Source organism: Microtus pennsylvanicus, chromosome 14 (assembly GCF_037038515.1).
Source record: "Microtus pennsylvanicus isolate mMicPen1 chromosome 14, mMicPen1.hap1, whole genome shotgun sequence".
NCBI classification, from domain to species: Eukaryota; Metazoa; Chordata; class Mammalia; order Rodentia; family Cricetidae; genus Microtus; species Microtus pennsylvanicus.
The window spans coordinates 75,182,871-75,204,900 of NC_134592.1; the positions used below are offsets into that span (position 1 = coordinate 75,182,871).

The 22,030-nt window shown below is 38.6% G+C and overlaps 1 long non-coding RNA gene across 1 annotated transcript in view; it reads left to right on the plus strand.

Moving 5' to 3' along the window:
* Positions 1–3,868: 3,868 nt before the first annotated feature.
* Positions 3,869–22,030, plus strand: part of LOC142834885 (uncharacterized) — a 40,385-nt gene continuing 22,223 nt past the window's right edge. Inside the window, exon 1 of the long non-coding RNA XR_012907692.1 lies at positions 3,869–3,958. This is a non-coding gene — a long non-coding RNA (uncharacterized LOC142834885). The remainder of the gene's footprint in view (positions 3,959–22,030) is intronic.

A 22,030-nucleotide genomic window follows, 5' to 3' on the forward strand; every position in this document is an offset into this window, starting at 1 on the left:
TGCTCTCCCGAATGGGAGGAGAGGCAAGCCAAGGAGAGCAAGGGGCCAATGTCCCCAGGTGGGGAGGAGTTGCTGGCCTTGGTGCACGTGGTTGCTCCTCCCACGTGTGGAGGAGTGGCTGGGCTTGGTGGGTTTGGGGCTGCTGTCCCCAAACTAGGTGGAGCGGACTGCTGAGGCTCGTGGCTGATGTGATGCATCTTCGCCTGGCTGGGCGGGAGCCAGTGGACAAACACAGAGTTTAGTGTGTTCCTGCCTCATCCTAAGTAGCCCTAAGTGATCCTTGCAACTCCCTGTGGCAGACTCTGAATAACTTCACTGCCTGGGTGGGCTGTGTCTGCACAGAGCAGAGCTTTGGGAGCTGCAAATGGTGGTGCCTGTAGTGCTTATGTTGTCGCATGTGGAGAGATACCACCAAATTTTCCAAACTCGGAGCCTACTGGTCTCTCCAGTATCTACAGAAGTTCTGCACTTTTAACATTTATGTTTAGGATCCATCTGTAGTTAATTTTGTGGAGCTCATAAATGGTTTCTCCTGTGTAGAGGCACTCCGCTGCTAAACTGTGAAGTAGGAGAGCATAATTGAGTATAGAATTAATAGGTTAAGGATTTGCCAGTTCTTAGGAGACATTAAGTCACACAAAGTAGAATTTAAGTGAGGGAGTACTGCATCCCAAATTCCCCAAAGATAAGTAGTATGCTGGCCATGCCTGTTAGAGATTAGTATCATGAGATGCAAATGTTTGTTCACCAGGATTAATAAGCGAGTAAGGTACATTTCTATAATAATAAATGAGACAACCATGATTTACAACCAGCCAAAAGACCCACTTCCCCATCAAAGACCTCTAACATGCTGCCCAAGGGGCCATTACAGGGTCACAACCTGTGTGCCATGAAAGTATAATAATTCTAGGACAGCTGCAGTTTTCAGTTTTTAAAAAAGCAGTTTATAGTCAATGTCCCCTATACTGTTTGAGGTGGACTTGAATCCTGTCTGTAGCCCCACAGAGCATTACCCTTGCTATCCTCTTGGTTAACCGCCATAAATTTTTGGATTAAAAGTATGCTGCACCACAGAGTTCTAAAATTACCACTTTGAGTCTTATCGTGGTGGTGTCCATTGCAATAACAATAAAAGGATTTGTGTGTGGATCATGGCTTCTCCCTTCAGACCCGAAGTGCAGGAACAGTATACTGTGTACACTGGAAGGGGGAAAAACTGGACAATAACTAGATCACAGAATGAAGTTTAAGGGAGTGAGCTTCAGGGGTATCCATTACAAAGAAGGACCTGATTGACACAGTGTGTGACTTTTGGTGTGATTTCCCATCATACATTAATTTCTTGCATGTGAATGAAGACAGACACCAGTGGGTGTGCAGTTTAAGGAGGATAGCTTGAACAACTACATATTTAGTTTCCAATTAGTGAACTCTCCCATGCAGGTATATTTAATCCTGGTTGACACAGTGAATTCAGCTCAGATGTTTGAGACACAGGCCATTGGCTGTAACTCCATGTGTCAGCACTCAGAAGCTAACATTTTACATGGGACAAAGTCATGCTTTCTCTTACTAATGGCATTCTCCCTACCAGGGAAGTGCCTACTCTGTTTCAAAGTCATTATAACTTATCGAAAATCCAAAAAACAAAAAAAAAAAAAAAAGAAAAACAAAGTCAGTATAACTAAGTGTTCAATTATTTTTTATTATTTTAAGAAATCAATTAATGGTTGTCATATTTTAGATTTCATTTTCTTCAAAGGCATAACTGCTATAATCTTGTATTTTCTAATGTTTCCCAGGTTTTGAATTTCATTTTTAAGAGCTGTTTATTTATTCATCTTTTTATTTATATCAGATTAGAGCAGTGATTCTCAACCTGGTGGGTTATGACTCATTTTGGTGGATCAAATGAACCTATCACAGGACAGGCCTAAGACCATCAAAAAGTACAGATATTTATATTATGATTCATAACAGCAAAAATATAGTTATGAAGTAGTAGTGAAAATTGTTTTATAGGTGGGGAGAATACTACATCATGAGTAACTGTATTAAAGAGTCATAGCACTAGGAAGATTGCGAAAAACTGGTTTAGATCAGTGTCTCCTGTAGCTCGGGCTTGCATCATACTATGTAACTGAGAATTGCTATGAACTCCTAATCCTGCCTCTGCTACCTAGTGCTGCAAAAACAGTCCAGCAACTCCTATCATGCTGGACATTGACTGGTCTGTGTGAAGGAGAAATAGATCAGTGAATGAGTATACTCCAACTTCTTTAGATTTTATTGTGAATTTACAAGTGAAGTAGGACCTGTGTAATAACTGAGTTCACGGACCAATTCTAAAGCCAGTATCGTCACATCAGAAAAAGGGATGGGAAAGAAGGAAGGTAAAAGCTTTCCTACTGTGACAATAGTTGGCATTAGCAGTGAGTAGTGAGGTAATCAATTTTAAATGTTCCATAAATGTGCTGACTGGCCATTTCATGGGTCCACAGACCATGCATACAAGAATCTATATAAAGAAATTAACTTATCATTAAACCAAATTACTGTAGTTACAGTAGTTCAAGTAAAATAGAAGAGCTGGATAAAATGGTGTGGCCCTGCCTACCATGATTTATTTTCTAGGTTTAAGATGTATACTGTGAGAGAAATGATGTGAGTAGCACTTCGTGTGCTCTGATACAAATCCCTGGTCTCTGGGGCACATGACCATAAAATCTGTTTCAACTTTTTAACAGAATTTTTCAGGATTATAAATACATTATTTCCACTATCTCTTTCCTGCCTCTAAGCCCTCCCATAGACCCTTTGTTGTGTTCTAATTCTCATGGCTTCTTTTTGTTTAATAACAATTACTGTTTGTGACCTGTGTTTGTTTGCAAGACCTCCCAGCTATGAAGTAAGGGGTTGGCTACTCTGGACCTTGAGTGTGTAATGGAAAGTGTACATATAGGACCATGTGCCTTGGAGGAGGAACAGGAAGTGCTCTGGGAAAATGGAAGATTTTACTAAACTACAAAATTTCCAGATTAGTATCTTGTCTGACCATAGTGTGGAAGGACAAACCTGGAGGATTTTTGCTTTCTAAGACATTTGATTTCTGCTCTCCCAGTAGGGTAACTGCCAATGTCTGGAAGCCCAGCTGGGTGGTCCTAGCTAATGAGGGACTCTGGTTGGCAATTAGGAGCACCAGCAGGAGATAGTTTACAGGTTCTTTCCAGTATTGTATCCACATTCTCTTGCCTGTTCCCAAGACTTACCACAATCCCTCAGTGTCTTCTAATTCATGGCCCACTTGTCTTTAATAGCAGTTGTAAATGTGACCTGTGTTTGGCTGCAAGATTTCCCAGGTATGAGGCAATGGGTTGGCTGCAGTGCACATTGAGTGTGTAATAGGATGTGCACACAAAAGACCCTGTGCTTTGGATAAGGAACAGGATATGCTCTTTGAAAGTGGAGGATTATCTACTAAATTACTAACTTTCTATCTAGGGCCCTGACCACTGGGCTGGAAGGACAGAACAGGAAGTACTGTGCTATCTGAGTCATTTGATCTTTGATCACCCAGTAGGGGAGCTGACAATATTCTGAGGCCAAGATGAATGGCCCTAGCCAAGGAGAGATTCTTGAAAGTCTTAGCAATCAGGTATAATAGTGGCAGGTTTCTTGCAGGTTCTTTTCAGGATTCTTTTCTACTTTTATTGAAGTGAGTTTTTTTAACTATACTATTTTGTTTTTTAAAGATTTATTTATTTTTATTTTGCATACAAAAATCTGCCTCCATGTATGCCCACATGTCAGAAGAGGGCACCAGATCTCATTACAGATGGTTGTGAGCCACCATGTGGTTGCTGGGAATTGAACTCAGGACCTCTGGAAAAGCAGTCAGTGCTCTTAACCACTGAGCCATCTCTCCAGCCCTAGGAATACCACAAGCTATGCCATGGTGAGTATAGGGTGTTCAGAGAAGGTCTGTTGAACTGTCATTTCTGCTGGGATTTGGATGGACCATGAGCCAGGCTGTGGTTCTGTTGCCCTATGTAATGACCTGGGCAGTGGTCGTTGTCCTCTGTGCCTCCCTGTATATGGATTTCCTGGGAAGAGGGACACTCTGCAGCCCCGGCAAGGTAGAATATTATACTTGTAATATCACTGTCCAGTGTACACACAGAGTCATGCTTTTGGTGTGCAGTGGGAAGACAGATTTGAAAACTTATAGTTTTATTTCTAGAAGTTCTGAATATTACATTCTACTTTCAAGTTTGTCTTATAAATGTTTCAAATAATTTAAAAGCTGGTGGAACTATGGTGATGTTGACTGTCTTTTAGCAATACATGATTAAAATGCTTCTAATTTGTCTGATACTACTAGCCACAATGATGTCATTCAGTGATATTTAGTTCCAGGTGACAAAAAGAGTTTCTGAGCTGCAGAGGTTTCTTAGGTGTGTATGGTGTTGGGCAGGTAGATAGGGCAGAATCTATATCTTGTGCCATAATCCATGTGACAGGAAGCAGAAATTATACTATATTGCTTTGGTATTGGGCATCAGTGAGACTGGGTTTACCTGAAAACATAACAAGACCGAAGGAGAGGTCTCTAGAGCATGGGGCCTCACTGTTTGGAACAAATACCAGTAGCTGTAGGGTCAGAAAGAAGAGTTTATGGGTCATTTTGAGGTAGTTTTGTGAAAATTGTGAAGTCTTTATTTATTTATTTAATTTCTCTACACATAGAATCATAGGTAGGTGAGTAACATTTTTTAAGATCACATGTCTTCTAAGTTTTCTTTGGTCTTTTTATTAATAGTTAATGATATTTTTCTGCCTATTCTCTCTTCTTTTTCTCTCCATCTCCTTTATTCTTTCTCAAATATTGTACACATTCTTGATTGTTGTTGCTTTTCCCCCCCAAGACAGGGTTTCTTTGTAGCTTTGGAGCCTGTCCTGGAACTTGCTCTGTAGACCATCTGACTTTGAACTCACAAAGATCCACGTGTCTCTGCCTCCCGTGTGCTGAGATTAAAGTGTGCATCACCACAACCCAGCAAGAATTCATATTATGTCAATTTGTGTACTATTTTTTCATAATCCCACTGATTACTCTGGGTGTTTCCACTATGAATATAACTTTGTAATCAGTTTTCCTGTTATAAATTGTTTTGCATTGTCATTTTAATGTATTTATCATGCAAATTTACCACACACATCATCTTAATTTTGATGCATCATGTTTCCAAGGGTCATTTATTTACTTCTTTATTTATTTTGGTTTTGTTGCTATTATTGTTAATCTGAGAGACTTTTGTTTATTTGATAAAAGCCATTATGGATGTTGGCAGATGGCTCATCACATACTCATTTTGGAGATGACCTATGTTCAGATACCTAACTCAAGTTGTTAGGCTCATAACTCTTCCATTTCAGATCCAAAGCATCTGAACCCTTCTTTTTTGTATGTCACCTGCATACATATGGAAGATATTCTAACTCATGTAAAATATATGCAAAAAATAACAATAAACTTGTTTTCAAAAGTACTTTTGACTTATAAAGCAATTAAAGTAAAACAAGTTGCTTTAGGTGTACACTGATTCTTTAAAAAATCTGTTATCTTGCATTTTGTTTAAAAATGTTTTCATTTCCTCACTCTGATTGCAGACTTACAGGCAATTATCAATCATGGGATACAAATGGTGTCTAAGTGACCCTAGGAGACATCCTATTCCTTACTATAAGATAATGAGATCCTCTTAGTAATCAAAACTGTTTTCTACGAAGTTAAGACATGAGAAGGTTTCAAGGGAATCTCTCCAATTTTGGTGGAACATCCCTCCTCACCCAAGCCATTTTTTGTTATTGTTAAAGGAGAGAGAACTGAAGTCTATAGGATGAGTGCTGGTCAGTGATTTCTTAGAGTTTGATTTTGGTTAAAATCTTGTAGTTTTTATTTAAAGGAGCACAATATGTCTTTGTGTCTTTGTCATCTATGTTATTGATTTTATTAATTGTTATTTAAGAATATTCTTCATTTCTGGAAAATAATGGTCTCACTAACTTTGTATTCAAAAAATTTCTCATGTTATTAGTTCCTTGAGTTTTTATTGGTTTGGGAAGTTTCTGTGGAGAGACAGTACTAGTTTTTTCTTCTTTATCTTATATGTTTGCCATTTTCCATTTTCTGGCATATCTATCTTCATGTTTGTGTTTTTGCTGGTCAAGTGACTGATGCTATTAGTACATTGCCTTTAGATCTTTAAAATATTTTTGTATAATATTGTCTTTTTCTCTTAATTAGCCTCAGCTATCAGCATGACATAGCTTAGAGTGATCTGAGAAAACACCAATTAGGGTATTCCTAGATCAGAATGTCTGATTAAATTGTCTGAGAGAGATTGTGTTGGTTTTGATTGATATGGGAAGGTTTTTCCACTGTGTTGGCAATATCCCTGAGCAAGCAGCTCTGGGATAGATAGAAGACTAGCTAAGCACAAGACAGTGACAAAACAAGAGAGAAAGCCAGAAAATAATGGTTCCACATGTTTTGCCTTTAGCTATTATTTTTAGCTTGAGTATCCGCTTTAAGCTCCCATAATTAAGAATTGTGAAATAGGGTTAACAACCAAATAAACTTACTCATTACCTGAGTTGCTTTTGATTAGATAATGTAATAGCAGCAACAGAGAAGAAAGTTGGAACAAAAATGGGACTCAAGTGCTGCAAAAGACTTTGGAATATTGACTGTTATAAGAATGCTACAGATATCATAAAACTGAACAAAAAGCCTAATCAGCTGTTCTTTTGGGACCTAGAAGATGGAAATGTTGAGAGTAATGGCAGAGAGTGGAGGTCAAAGTCATAAAATTTTTGTGGGTTGTAAGCTCTGCAGGGAACCATGGAGTTGGCCTGACCTAACTTCCTTGAGAGACCTGTGTCATAGGTTTTTCAGGTTAAAGTAAGCCCATGGTTCCTGGGTCACAATATACCTCCCAGTTCCAGTTGAATTCCCTCAGATAGTAAAACGTTCAGGCTGATTTGTGTTTCTTTGTATGATCCCTTAGTAGTCAAGGAATCATGAAAGTTTAACATGACAATTCAATTTAAACATTAATCTTGTGTACACTGTATAGCTTGCAAATTTTATTATATCCTGGTGTATACAGATGCCTAGGCTTGCAATAGTTATAAAAAATATTTTAATTACAAGACTGCTTAGCCAATAGCTTAGGCTTTTTATTAAGTAACTCTTACATCTAAAATTAACCTATTTCTATTAATCTTTGTGTCATCACATGACTGTGGCCTACCAGTAAGGTTCCATCCAGCATCTTTCTCCTTTGGCAGCTATGTGGCATCTCCCTGACTCTGTCTTCTTTTCTCCTTTATCTCTGCTTGGAATTTCCACTTGTTCTATTCTGTGAAGCTATAAGCCCAAAGTAGCTTCTTTATTAACCAATGGTAATAAAACATCTTCATAGCATACAGGAGGAATCACACATCACCTCCTATTTTCTGTCTAAATAAAAAGGAAGGTTTCGATTTTGACATAGCAAGATTACATATAAGGAAACCATTATCCAGCAAGAATTAGAGTTACAATATTTAGTCCCTTTACACTTGGCAAGTTAAGAAAAATACTATATCATCTATTCCATCTTTTTGAGTCTAAGGTTTTATGTCTAATCTATTTTTTTATAATTATAAAACTGTCTCTTTCTTCAACTCCATCAAAGAATCCAGAAGGATATACTACTACCTAAGTAAACAGGAAGTACGTTGTAAGCAACTTCTAAAACTCTAGAATTGACAAAGACATCTTGCTGCCTGGACAGTCACCCAAAGTTCTTCTGTAACAGTGGGACATCCATCTCCAGCCTATAGGCCCATAGTGTCTGGCAGACTTTTCCATGAAGCAGGAAATTTCAAAGACAGTTCTGCCTATATTGGCAGTTTGTTAGTCACCTTTTTTTGTGGATCCTGCAGAATGTCTGGCAGACTCTTGCATGGAGCAGGAACTTTGAATGACTTTCTCACCTTCTTTAGGCAACTTTAGCAGTCATTTTTCTGTGGGTCCTGAATGTCCAGTTTATAAAACATACCATGAAGCAATTCCAGCAGAAGTTTCTTGCCCAAATGGCTAGTCACATTGAAGGCAAATTCCATAATGAGTTTTTTTAATGCCCATCAACCTCTCTGAAATAATATGTGCTGCCAGAGGCAGATGTGGCTCACTGTCATGAAAAGTCCTAAGTTTTTAAAACATTTTAAATGCCATATTATGTATGTCTTTGAAAGATTTAAAGAATACTTATCCCATCTGAAATATATCTCTGTACTTCTAGAAAGCCTAACATGACTAAAAGTTTAACTGTTATAAAAGACAATCTATTAATTTGTATTTCTTTTTATTTATTTTATTGAAAAAAATTCTGCCTTCTCCCCACCTCCCATTTCCCTCCCCCTCTTCCCCCTTCTTCCCCTCCTCTCTCCCTACCCCCACTCCCCTCCCCCTCTCCAGTCCAAAGAGCAGTCAGGGTTCCCTGCCCTGTGGGAAGTCCAAGGTCCCCCCCCTCAATCCAGGTCTAGGAAGGTGAGCATCCACACAGGCTAGGCTCCCACAAAGCCAGTTCATGCAGTAGGATCAAAACCCAGTGCCATTTTCCTTGGCTTCTCATCAGCTCTCATTGTCCGCCATGTTCAGAGAGTCCGGTTTTATTCCATGCTTATTCAGTCCCAGTCCAGCTGGCCTTGGTGAGCTCCCAACAAATCAGCCCCACTGACACAGTGTGTGGGTGCACCCCTTGCAGTCCTGACTCCTTGCTCATGTTCTTCCTCCTTCTCCTCCTCATTTTGACCTTGGAATCTCAGTCCAGTGCTCCAATGTGGGTCTCTGTCTCTATCTCCAACCATCACCAGATGAAGGTTCTATGATTATATGCAAGATATTCATCAGTATGGCTATAGGATAGGGCCATTTCAGGTTCACTCTCCTCAGTTGCCCAAGGAATTAACTGGTATGACCACTGTATCCCTAATCTCTCCAAGACCTTTATCATAAACGGATGTTGAATTTTGTCAAATGCTTTTTCACCATCTAATGAAATGATCATATGGCTTTTTCTTTCAGTTTATTTATATGCCGGATTACAGTGATAGATTTTCATATGTCAAACCAGTCCTGCATACCTGGGATGAAGCCTATTTGATCATAATGGATAATTTTTCTAATGTGTTCTTGGATTCGGCTTGCCAGCATTTTATTGAGAATTTTTGCATCGATGTTCATGAATGAGATTAGCCTGTAATTCTCTTTCTTGGTTGAGTCTTTGTGTCGTTTTGGTATCAGGGTAACTGTAGCTTCATAAAGGGAATTTGGCAATGACTCTTCTGTTTCTACGTTGTGAAATACATTAAGGAGTATAGGTATTAGGTCTTCTTGGAAGTTCTGGTAGAATTCTGCATTGAAACCCTCTGAACCTGGGCTTTTTTTGGTAGGGAGGTTTTTGATAACAGCTTCTAATTCTGCACAACTATTGGTCTATTTACATTGTTCACCTGGTCCTGGTTCAACTTTGGTATATGGTACTTATCTAAAAAAATGTCCATTTCTTTTACATTTTCCAATTTTGTGGCATACAGGCTTTTGTAGTAAGATCTAATGATTCTCTGAATTTCCTCTGTGTCTGTGTTTATGTCCCTCTTTTCATTCTGATCTTAATTTGCATGTTCTCTCTCTGTCGTTTAACTAGTTTGGATAGGGATTTATCAATCTTGTTGATTTTTTCTCCAAGAACCAGCTTTTTGTTTCATTGATTCTTTGGATTGTTTTCTGTGTTTCTATTTTGTTGATTTCAGCCCTCAGTTTAATTATTTCCAGTCTTCTACTCCTCCTAGGTAAGTCTGTTTTATTTTTTCTAGAGCTTTCAGGTGGGCTGTTAAGTCTCCAATGTTTGCTTTCTCCATTTTCTTTAAGTGGGTATTTAGTGCTATGAACTTTCCTCTTAGCACTGCTTTCATAGTGTCCCATAGGTTTGAGTATGTTGAAAGCCTCTAGAAGACACATTTATTAAAACACTATGCTTGCCTGGCCTCCCTTGCCTACTCGGGCATCATCTGGCCTTTCTGTTGTGTGTATGCATCACTGCCTGTGGGCTGCATAGGTAGAGGCAGGTTTGGGGTTTCCTGGAATAAGCCTTAAATCAGTAGAGGCTTAGACTGATCGTCTTCTCTAAGTCCATGATGAGGAAAGGGCTTCTCAGAGTGTTGCCACCTCACCTCCTGTTCCCCAGCAGCTGCCACCGGAGCCTGAACCCCTCCCTCCTCTTCATCCCCTTATGATGGCAGTGCTTTCTCTAAGCTTTCCAAGCTGTGACTGTCCAAGTGGAACATGAGTAATAAAATCTTGGAGAAATTGGGGATATTATATTATATTATATTATATTATATTATATTATATTCCTTTCTAGGACTGGTTTCTATAGCAGCAAGTATGGCTACTGGGATTAAAGGTGTGTGTTACCACTGCCTGGTCAGTAAGACTGACCAGTGGGGCTGTTTTACTCTTTGAACTTCAGGCAAGCTTTATATATTACAACATAAATGAAATGCCACTATATCCAATACAGGATGAGCCTGTCTTCCCAAAACTACTTCAACTGCCTGCAGCTGTTCCTGGGCTAGGCTTTTATGTCAATGAGCTGTGTGTCTGGGAAGAACTTTTGTCACAGGAACATAGTCTAGGCTTGTATCCATGGTCTCTTAGTGTCTGCAGTACATCTATCTAGGACCTTCTGGCTTTCATGGTTTCCATAGAGAAGTCAGGAGTAAGTCTAATAGGTTTACCTTTATAAGTAACTTGACCTTTTTCCTTTGCAGCTCTTAATATTCTTTCTTTATTCTGTATGTTTTGAGTTTTAATTCTTATATGGAGATTTTTTTATCCAGTCTATTTCTCTATACTTCTTGAACCTTTATTTTATTTTATTTTATTTCTTTATTTTATTTTATTTCTTTATTCTGTATGTTTTGAGTTTTAATTCTTATATGGAGATTTTTTTTATCCAGTCTATTTCTCTATGCTTCTTGAACCTTCATAGGAATAACTTTCTTTAGGTTGGGAAAGTTTTCTTCTATAATTTTATTAAATATATTTTCTGGACCGTTAATCTGTACTTCTCCTTCTTCTACCCCTATTATTATTTGATTTGGTCATTTTATTGTGACCCAGATTTCCTGAATGTTTTGTGATGAGAATTTGTTGGATTTGCTGTTTTCTTTGATCAGTGCATTTATTTTCTCTGTGGTATCATCAGTGTCTGAGATTCTTTCTTCTATCTCTTGTATTCTGTTGGTAATACTTGTCTCAGTAGTTCCTGTTCGTTTACCCAGATTTTCCATCTCCTGCCTTCCTTGGTTTGGTTTTCTTCATTACCTCCATTTCATTCTTCAAGTCTTGAACCGTTTCCCTTACCTGTTTGGTTGCTTTTTCTTGTTTCTCTTGTTTTTCTTGGGTATCTTGGAGAGATTTATTCATTTCCTCTACCTTTTTGTTTGTCATCTTTATTTCTTTAGGGCAGTTTTTCACCTCCTGTTTAAGGTCCTCTATTATTTTCATATAGTTCCATTTAAAGTCGATTTCTTCTATTTCTTCTGGAGTAGGGTGTTCAGTTCTTCTTGTTTTGCGATCCCTGGATTCTGGTGATGTCATGTTGCCTTTCAGGTTGTTGGAAGAATTCTTGCATTGGTGCCTGCCCATCACGTCCTTCAAATGGAGCCAGGAGAGGCCTGGTGTCTTGGTTCAGTCTTTGCTGTGACTGAATCTCTGGGTGGATCTCCTCAGTGTAGAAGCAGAAACTGTTCCTGTCTGTATGAAAGTCCTCAGCACCATCCAGATGGAACTCCTCAGCACTGAAACAAGGAAGCCTGGTAGCCTAAAGACCCACGGACAGAAGGGCTAACGTGGAAAACAGGGCGGGGTCGAGTAGAACACAGGAGACCCTGCAGCACAAGATGAAAGTGCCCTCGCTCCCTTGCAGAGGACCTTCAGGCCTGCCTAATAGGCAGGCACTCACCCCTCTGGGTGGGTAGCCTTGGTGCAGGAGCAGGAAACTATTCCTGAGCCAAGGACCTTGCAGACAACAGGGCAGGCTTGGGGGGGGTCTAATTTGTATTTCTTAACTATACATTGCATCTTTAAATGAGCTGCACAAATATAATACCTTAAACAAGAACATATATATATATATATATGTATGTATGTATATATAACAAAATTGACCTTAAATTTTTATCAATAGGTCAAAATCTATACAAATGCAAAGTATTATCTCTATTTCATGGCTCCTTTAAATGTAAACAAATGTTTATGAATAATATTTGGGAATTTGGTTGTAGTTCTCTCCATACTCCTTCCTACTTTTTGTTTGTAGGGATCTCTGCATGGGCTTGCATCAGTCCCTGGAAGAAGCCTCTTTAATAACAATTAAGCTAAACAGCAATCTATGATAATAGCAGAAAATAGTTATGAATCATTTCATTGATATTTTTTCTTGGTCAACTGTATTTGACCCTTGTTCTACCCTTGTTCTCTGAGCCATTCAAGTTCCAGCTCCTGGCCATGTAGGCAGTGTCAGTTATGGACTTCCTCTCACAGTATGAGCTTCAAGTTAGACCAGTCATCTATTGGCCACTAAGCAAGTTCTGAGTCACCAGTGCCCCAGCGTATCTTGCAGGTAGTACAAGTGTGGGTTGAATGTTTTGTGGTTGGCTTGGTGTCGCAGTTCCACTGGTAGCCTTATGTGGTTACAGAAGATGGCTAGTTCAACCTCCTCTTGCATACTAGGAGTCCTCACTAGGGTTACCTTTATAGGTTCCAGAAAGTTTTTGCTACACTGTTTCCACATCCCCTGTTAAAAGTTCCCCTATTCCAGTTATCTCTCCCTGTCTTCTCCCCACCTGTCTTTTCTTCACTCACCTGATCCTTCCTGTTCCCATCCCCACCTGCCTCCAGTGCACCCATAAAATCTGTTTTATTTCTTCTTACCAACGAGATGCATTCATCTCCCGTAGAGCTGTTCTTGTTACTTAGCCTTTCTGTGTCTATGGAGTGTACTGTGATTAACTGTGATTACTGTGATTATACTTTAACTGGTAATATCCACCCATAAGTAAATACATACCATGTTTATCTATGTGATTCTGTGTTTCCTCACCTAGGATATTAAAGAACTCAAGAAACTAGACAACAACAAACCAAATAATCCAATTATAATGGGGAACACCTCTAAACAGAATTCTCAGTAAAGGAATCTAAAGTGACTGAGAAACACTTGAAGACATGTTCAACATCCTTAGCCATTAGGGAAAAGAATATCAAAACTACTTTGAGATTTCATCTTACAAGTCTTAGAACTGTTAAGATCCATAACACAAGTGACAGCTAATGCTGGCAAGGGGATTCATTGCTGTTGCAAGTGCAAACTTGTACAGCCAATGTGGAAATTAATATGCAGTCCTCAGGAAATTGGGAGTCAATCTACCTCAAGACCAATGTATACCACTCTTGAACATATACCCAAAAGATCCTACCACAAGGACATTTGCTCAACTGTGTTCATGGTGGCTTTGTTCATAAAAGCCATAAACTACTATATCTGGGAGAGATTGTGTTGATTGATGATTGATGTGTGATGGCTCCTCCACTGTGGGTTGCAATATCTCTAAGAAAGTGGGCTTGGGATACAAAAGGCACCAATCTGACTAGGCAAGAGAGAAAGCCAGGAAACAATCTTTGTCCATGTATTTTTGCCTTCAACTATTAGCTTGCTTTTCTATCCTAGGCTCCCAAAATGATGAAGCCAAAATACCCCCACTCATTGCCTGAGCTGCTTTTCATTAAAAGATTTAATCAGAGCAACATAAATGCAAGTTAGAACAAAAAATGGAAAACCAAAAGTAATATTGTTGCTAGGCAGAACCTGGGAATGATGTCCCTTGGAAGAGTATAGAAGATATCAAAACTTTAGGTGGCAAAAAAATAGAAAGTAGTACACAGAATTAATTAGCTTTTCTTGTAGGATCAGAAAGATGGAAATGTTAAGAGAAATGATAGAAAGTGGAGATTGAAATCATAGAATTTCAGTTGAAATTGATTAAGGTAGAGGTCATTTGTGTGATATTTTGGCTCCAAAATATGTCTTTTTCTGTCTGTGACCTGGAAATTTAGTAAAGCAGAATTTAAAAATATGAGCTAATTTCTTAAATGGAATATTGAATGTGGTGGATGGTCATTACTGATGATTCATTCAAGACTACAGTGGAAAAAAAACAAGTGGGGCAGAAATAAATGAAAATGAAAAGGCAGTTTCTTATGGCAGTCAATTACTGGAACAGGCTGGGATTTTCAAGGATTTTATCACCATTATAGAGAAGGACCTTGCTATGGAATGGAAGCCTAGCAAGGTGCTCTAAGGGTAAGACTCCATTCACATAAGCATTCAACTTATGGAAGGCGTAAGCAAAGTGATTCCCAACTGTAACCCTAAATGCATTTTTCTTCATTGGTGACCATGAGCCTATAGTGACCCAGGTCAGGATGTAATTGATTGAATAAAAACCTCCCATATAGGAAGATGTATTTGAACATGTCTCTTTTCTTGGCAACTTTCATTTGATTGCGTGTGAATCCAGTAGGAGGATGAGCCTTTCTGGATGAAATTCCTCATTGGACACGTGATATGAGTTTCTATAGCCTCAACCCATTCCCTGTTCTTTGTGCCTGCTATGTTGTGGTTGAAACTAATTGGTCAGCTTTCTTCTTTTGCTGTCATGACTTCCCTACCATTATAAACTCTATCACTAAATCACATTAGATTCAGTAGAATTACCTGCTATTTGATGCTAAGACAGTTTGGTAGCCTACAGTTTTCATTTTTGTTTGTTTATTTCTGAATACAAGATTTGTCTGTGTAGCCCTAGATGTCCTGAAAGTTGCTCTATATACCAGGCTGGCTTCAAACTCAGAGATCCCCTGAACCTGATTCCCAAGTACTGGGATTAAAAGTGGGCCTGGATTTTTTGTTTTTATATTGTTCTATGATGATTTTTGTTCCTATCAAGCATATGCTGTTGTACTGAGCTTCACCCATATCTTGAATTTTAAAATTTGACAGAGGGTATCATTATGTTTCCCAGGATGGCATGTATTCATGACATTGATACTGGTTGTGCTTCTGAGCCATTGGATTGCAGGTGCATCACCTTCTTCCTGCCTATTCTGTTTGGTTTGAATTTTTATTTTAATATGAGTATTTACTTGTACATGGATATGTACCATGTAAGTGCCTGATCCTTATATTGATTAAAAGATGGAACTAGAAACGCTGAACTTGGAATAATGAATAGTTGTGATCCCCCCATGTAATTCCTTGAGTCAGACCAGGAGTACTCTTTACTGTTGAAACATGTTTCCTTCTCAGTGTTGATTATTTGTGATCAACATAAATATTTGATGTTTTCATTTGTCCATTTACAAGAGTGTTATTGCTGGGTAGGTTGATCCCAAATTTCCTGAGACACCACACTGCTTTCCATAGTGGTTGCACAAGTTTGCATTCCCACCAGCAATGGATGAGTGTACCCTTTACTGCATATCCTCTCCAGCAAAGGCTATCGGTGTTTTTGATTTTAGCCATTCTGACAGGTGTAAGATGGTATCTCAAAATTGTTTTGATTTGCAGTTTTCTGATCACTAAGGAAGTTGAGTATGACCTTAATTGTCTTTTGGCCATTTGAACTTCTTCTGTTGAGAATTCTCTGTTCAGTTCAGTACCCTATTTTTTAATTGGGTTAAGTAGCATTTTAACATCTGGTTTCTTGAGTTCTTTATATATTTTGGAGATCAGACCTTTGTCTGTTGCAGGGTTGGTGAAGATCTTCTCACAGTCAGTGGGTTGACAGTGTCCTTTGCTTTACAGAAGATTCTCAGTTTCAGGAGGTCCCATTTATTCAATGAGGTCCTTAATGTCTGTGCTCCTGGGGTTATACGTAGGAAGTGGTCTCCTGTGCCCATATGTTGTAGAGTACTTCCCACTTTCTCTTCTATCAGGTTCAGTGTGTTTGGACTGATATTGAGGTCTTTAATCCATTTGGACTTGAGTTTTGTGCATGGTGATAGATATGGATCTATTTTCATTCTTCTACAGGTTGACATCCAGTTATGCCAGCACCATTTGTTGAAGATGATTTCTTTCTTCCATTGTATACTTTTAGCTCCTTTATTGAATATCAGGTGTTCATAGGTCCGTCAGCATTTCTTGGTTTAGTAAGTTTCTGTGGAGAAACAGTTTTAGTTTTCTCCTCTTGATCTTAGAGGCTTACTTTTTCTCATTTCTTGACCTATCTGTGTTTTTCAGTTCTTCATGTTTGATATGGTTAATATATTGATTTTGTGTTAAAAAATCTTCTTCTCCTATATTATCATCTCTACCTTAATTAGCTTCAGCTGTCAACATGATGTAGATTAGAGTCATCTTGAGAGAACATCAGTTGAGGCTTTGCCCAGATCAAAATTGCTACTAACTATGGGAAAATTGTGTTGATTGATGATTCATGTGGGAAGGCTCTTCTCTTCCACTCATGGTTTCAATACCCTAAGAAAGTGGGACTGAGAGGGATAAGTAGGCTAGCTGAACAAGAGAGTGACTAAGCAAGAGCGAAAACCAGTAAATATTTTTCCTTAGTGTCTCTTGCCTTCATTTTGTAACTTGAATTTCTATCCTAAGCTTCCACAGTTGTGGATTGTGATCTGGAAATATCAGTCAAAGAAACCTGTTTATTACCTCACATGCTTTTATTTAGGGAATTTAATCACAGCAAGAAATGAATAAATTAGGTCAAAATGTGGTACACCAAAAGTGATTTTGTTGCTGGGTAGAATGTGGGAACGTTGTCTTTTGGAGGATTGTGGAGGATATTAGAACTTTAGGTGGCAAAAGGCATAGAAAACTGTACAGAGCTTAATTAACTATTCCTGTAGGACTAGGAATATGGGGGTGTTGAAAGTAATGCACACAGTGGAGCTCATTGGATTTCAGTGGGAAATAGATTTCATGAAAAATTTATCTATGGGTCATTTGTATAATATTTTCTTCCCAAATCATTCCAATTTTCTCCATTCCCTGAGAAGTTGAGTAAGGCCAACTTAAAAAGTAGTTGGGAGATTTCTTAGACAAAGCATTGATTCGGTTGGGTATTTATTCCTGATGATTTATTTAGGTCTACAGTGGAAAAAAATGAGTGATGTGGATAGAAACAAAAAGTCAGTTTTGTGGAGAAAAACAACACTAGGAAGATTCAAAGGGCAGTCCTGTCATGAAAAAGAGGACAAAATTTCAAGAAGTTTAGAACCATTAAAGAGAAGGCCCTTCTTATTGTTTGAAGCCTAGGAAGGTAACTTAGGGAAAGATTTCATCTATCCAAGTCTTCAATTCCTCAAAGGAATAGGCAACCTGATTCCTAATCTGAGAAAGCAACTTCATGCAGAAGCTGCTGGAACTCTGAACCAAGCATAGTAGCATCCATAACAACTTAGAAGCCAAATTGTGTGTGTTGTGGAGGGACCCATGTTGTATTGTTTCTGGAAAAAAGAAAGAAGCAAAATTTATAGGTCATAAATTCTTCCTCTTTAGTTTCAGCTGAACATGGTTTTGTCCATCTGTGTTTGGCAGAGTCAGAAACCCACTGAGGAGACTGTGAAACTTTATTGCATGAAGCTGTGAAGATGAAGACAGAGTTGTATTTTTAGATGATAGGATGTTGTAATACCCAAGCTATGAGATATCTGCCATGGAGAACTACATATAGGAGGTAGATATATACATATATATAATAAATATATAAGGATATATATATATATATATATATATATATATATATATATATATATATATATATAATTTTTCATGAATAGTGCTATCTAAGCTCTTTGAAAATGAATCCCTACCTGTCTGAGGCACAGCTAAAGGATTTGTTGTTTGCCCTACTGAGTTTTTGTGTTACCATGAACCAATCTTCCCTCACTGTGTCCACATTTCTCTCTCTCTCTTTTCAAAATTTATTCTTCTTGTAAACACAGGCTGCTTATTCATTTCCCAGGCACCCAGACCTGAAGAATCACAGAGAAACTATATTAATTACAGCACTGTTTGGCCTACTAGCTCAGGCTTCTTAGTAACTTGCTCTTTCATCTTAACCCACGTCTATTAATCTCTGTGTCACCACGAGGCTGTGGCCTACTGATAAGGTTCTGGGGTGTCTTTCTGCTTTGGCAGCTACATGGCCTCTCTTACATTCTGCCTACTCTCTATATATATCTCTTCCAACCTGGCTATATTCTGCCTTGCCAAAGCAGCTTTATTCATTAACCAATAAAAGCAACACTTATACAGAAGGACATCACACATCACTTTTCTTATAATATATCCCAACTGCAGTTTTTCTGTTCTCCATTTCTCTCAGTCCTCTCCACAACTCCCTTCTCCACCAGATCCACTCAATCTTCATTTCCCTTCAGAATAGAGCAGACACACAAGAGATATCAATAAAGCCATATATAGCAAATTGAAATTAGACTAGGCACATATCAAAGACTGCATGGGTCAAGCTAGTAGGAGAAAAAGGGTTCCAAGAACAGGCAAAAGAGTCAGAGACATTCCCCACTCCCACTGTTAGGAGTTGCACAAAAATAGCATGCTACAAATGATAACACATATAGAGAGGAATTGGGGCAAACTCCTACAGGCTCCATGATTGCTATTTCAGCCTCTGTGAGCTCCTAAGAGCCCTGCTTAGTTGATTCTGTGGCCTGCGTTCTCCTGTATTATTTTAGTTAGAAAAGATTTTGACTATGATTTTTTTTTGAAATTTTTTTCTGTGTTTTTGGGGTGAGATAGTTCTCCATTTCCTGTTATTATTAGGGTTGGTATTTTTCTAGTGTTTCAGATTTCCTGGATGTTATGTTTCAGGAAATTTTTGGTTTAACATTTTCTTTGATCAATATGTCCATTTCTTTGATCATGCCATTAAAGTCTGAAATTCTCTGTTCAATATCTTATTTGATTATTTAGATTTTCATTTTCATAATTATTTCAGTTCATATTTTTTAATTGCTCCTATTTCTATTTTAAGGTCTTGAACAGCTTCATTTCTGCCAACTGTTTCTTTGTTTGTTTTTGGTTTTATTTAAGGGATATATTAATTTTCTCCAATACTGCATTTATCTTTTCTCTACTTTTTTAAAAAAGGGATTCATTTACTTCTTTAAGGACTTCTGTCATCTTCGTAAAGTTGTCTTAATTGTGCTTCAACTCTATTGGAATATTCAGAGCTTGCAGCAGTAGGATACCTGGAATCTGGTAGTGACTTATTGCTCTGGCTGTTGTTGATTGTGTTTTTATGTTGGTGTCCAAGTATCTGGGTTTTAGGAATTTGTGGATCTATGTACTCATCTCTCAGTTTGTCTTTGTTGCATGGGTGTTATTTTGCTTGGTTTCTATTTGCTTTCTAATTTTCTGCTTTATGTGGCCTATGGTTGAGCAGGTGCTCTCATCCCAAGTTAGAGCTGGAAATCTTACAAATGGTGTTCACCCAATGTTTGGGCATGAAAGGAGAGGAGACCATAGGGAATTTGGAGATAGTGTTGATGGGGACTGAGAGACTGAGGAAGGTCATTTGGAAGGTGGCCTACATAGACTTCTTGCAGATAGTTGAAGTTGAAGGCTACAACACAGAGAAGAGGAGGGAAGTGGGATTGGGGATAGTGTTGTGGAATTATTAAAAGAATGGAGGTGCACAGATAAACCCATGTGAATTTCTGGTGACTTCCATAGGTTCTGGTCCAGCAGAGAGTCTTTACCTCTTTTTTCCTACCTGTTTTTTTTATTTTGGCTCATGTGGCCTGCACTTGAGCAGAGGCTATGCATCTGATATAGGGGTGGGTACATGGTTTTGAGGGTAGCAGCTGTAGGGTTGCTGAAAGATCATGTCTGTGGGAATGTAGGGAGTGTGGAAATTTCATGGGTTTGTGGTCTGCCTATCTGTTCTCACTGGTGTGACATACACATGAGTCTGCCTAAGATGGGAGGTGTAACACAGTCATATTCCTGTTTTTATGAATGGGACTATGCCCTGTGCCATTATATGTTGTAAATCTTTATTTTTTTTTTATTTTACAACATGTGACAGTCAAAAGATTGTCTAAAATGTCAGAAGAGACTTTGGACATTTGTGATGTTTGGGCTGCTACAGATTATAAGGATCATTGAACTTACACTAAATGCATTTTATTTTTATTTGTATTTATTCTTCTCATATTCTATATATCCTGATTCAATTCTCACCCTCCTCTACTCATTCCAGTTCCTCCCCCACCAAATCCCATTGTCCCAGCCCCACTGCTTCCTTTTCCCTTAAAAAAAAAAGAGCAGACCTCCCAGGGAAATCAACAAAATAAATCATACCAAGGTGCAATAAGACTAGGCACAGACTCTTATTTCAAGGCTAGACAAGGCCAATGCAATAGAAGGAAAAGGGTCCTAAGAACAGACAAAAGAGTCAGAGATGCCATGACTCCTACAGTTAGGAGTTTCACAAACACCCCAAGCTGAACTATAGCATGTATGCAGAGGACCTGGCACAGAGCCATGAAGACTCTGTGATTGCTACATCAGTTTTCTTTGAGCCACTATATGCCCTACTTAGTTGATTGTGTGGGCCATGTTCTCCTGATTTCCTCAACCACTGAATGCTACAATCCTCACACCCTCCTTCTACAAGATCAATAGAGCTCAAGCTTATGTTTGGGTAAGGATCTCTGATGGGCTTCCATCAGCCCCTGGAAGAAGCCTCTTTAATAACAAGTAGGCCAGGTGTCAACCTATGATTATAGCAAGAAATAGTTAAGAATCATTTTATTGATATCTTTTCTTGGTCAGCTGTTATTTGGTTCTACCCCTGTTCTCTGAGCCATTCAAGTTCTGGTTCCTGGCCATCTAGGCAGTTTTCAGTTATGGGTTTCCTCTCATAGTATGAGCTTCAAGTTAGACCAGTCATTTATTGGCCATTAAGAAATCTCAGAGTCACCAGTGTCCCAGCATATCTTGCAGGTGGTACAAGTGGGTTGAATATTTTGTGGCTGGCTTGGTGTCCCAGTCCCACTGGGAGCTTTATGTGGTTACAGAAAACGGCTAGTTCAACCTCCATATTCTTGATTACTAGGAACAGTCACTAGGGTCACCTTTATAGTTTCCAGAATGTTTTCACTACAGTTTCCACATCCCCTGTTAAAAGCTTCTCTATTCCCATCATCTTTCCCTGTCTTCTCCCCATCTGTCTCTTCTTCGCTCACCTGATCCTTCCTCTTCCCATCCCCCCTGCCTCCAGTATACCCACAAGATCTCTTCTATTTCTGCTTACCAGGGAGATCCATGCATCTCCCCTAGAGCTGTTGTTACTTAGCCTGTCTGTGTCTATGGATTGTACTGTGATTAACTGTGATTACTGTGATTATACTTTACTTAACTGCTAATATCCACCTATAAGTGAGTAAATATCATATTTTTCCATGTGATTATGGGCTTCCTCACCTAGGATATTAAAGAATTCAAGAAACTAGACAAGAACAAAGCAAATAATCCAACTATAATGGGGAACACCTCTAAAGAGAATTCTCAGTAAAAGAATCTAAAGTGACTGAGAAACACTTGAAGACATATTCAACATCTTTAGCCATCAGGAAAATGAATATCAAAACTACTTTGAGATTTTATCTTACACCTGTTAGATTTGTTAAGCTCCATAAATCAAGGGGCAGCTAATACTGGCAAGGACATGTAGCAAGGGGATTCATTTTACAAGTGCAAACTTGTACAGCCAATGTGGAAATCAACATGCAGTCCTCAGGAAGTTGTGAGTCAATTCACCTCAAGACCCAGCTATACCACTCTTGGACATATATCCAAAA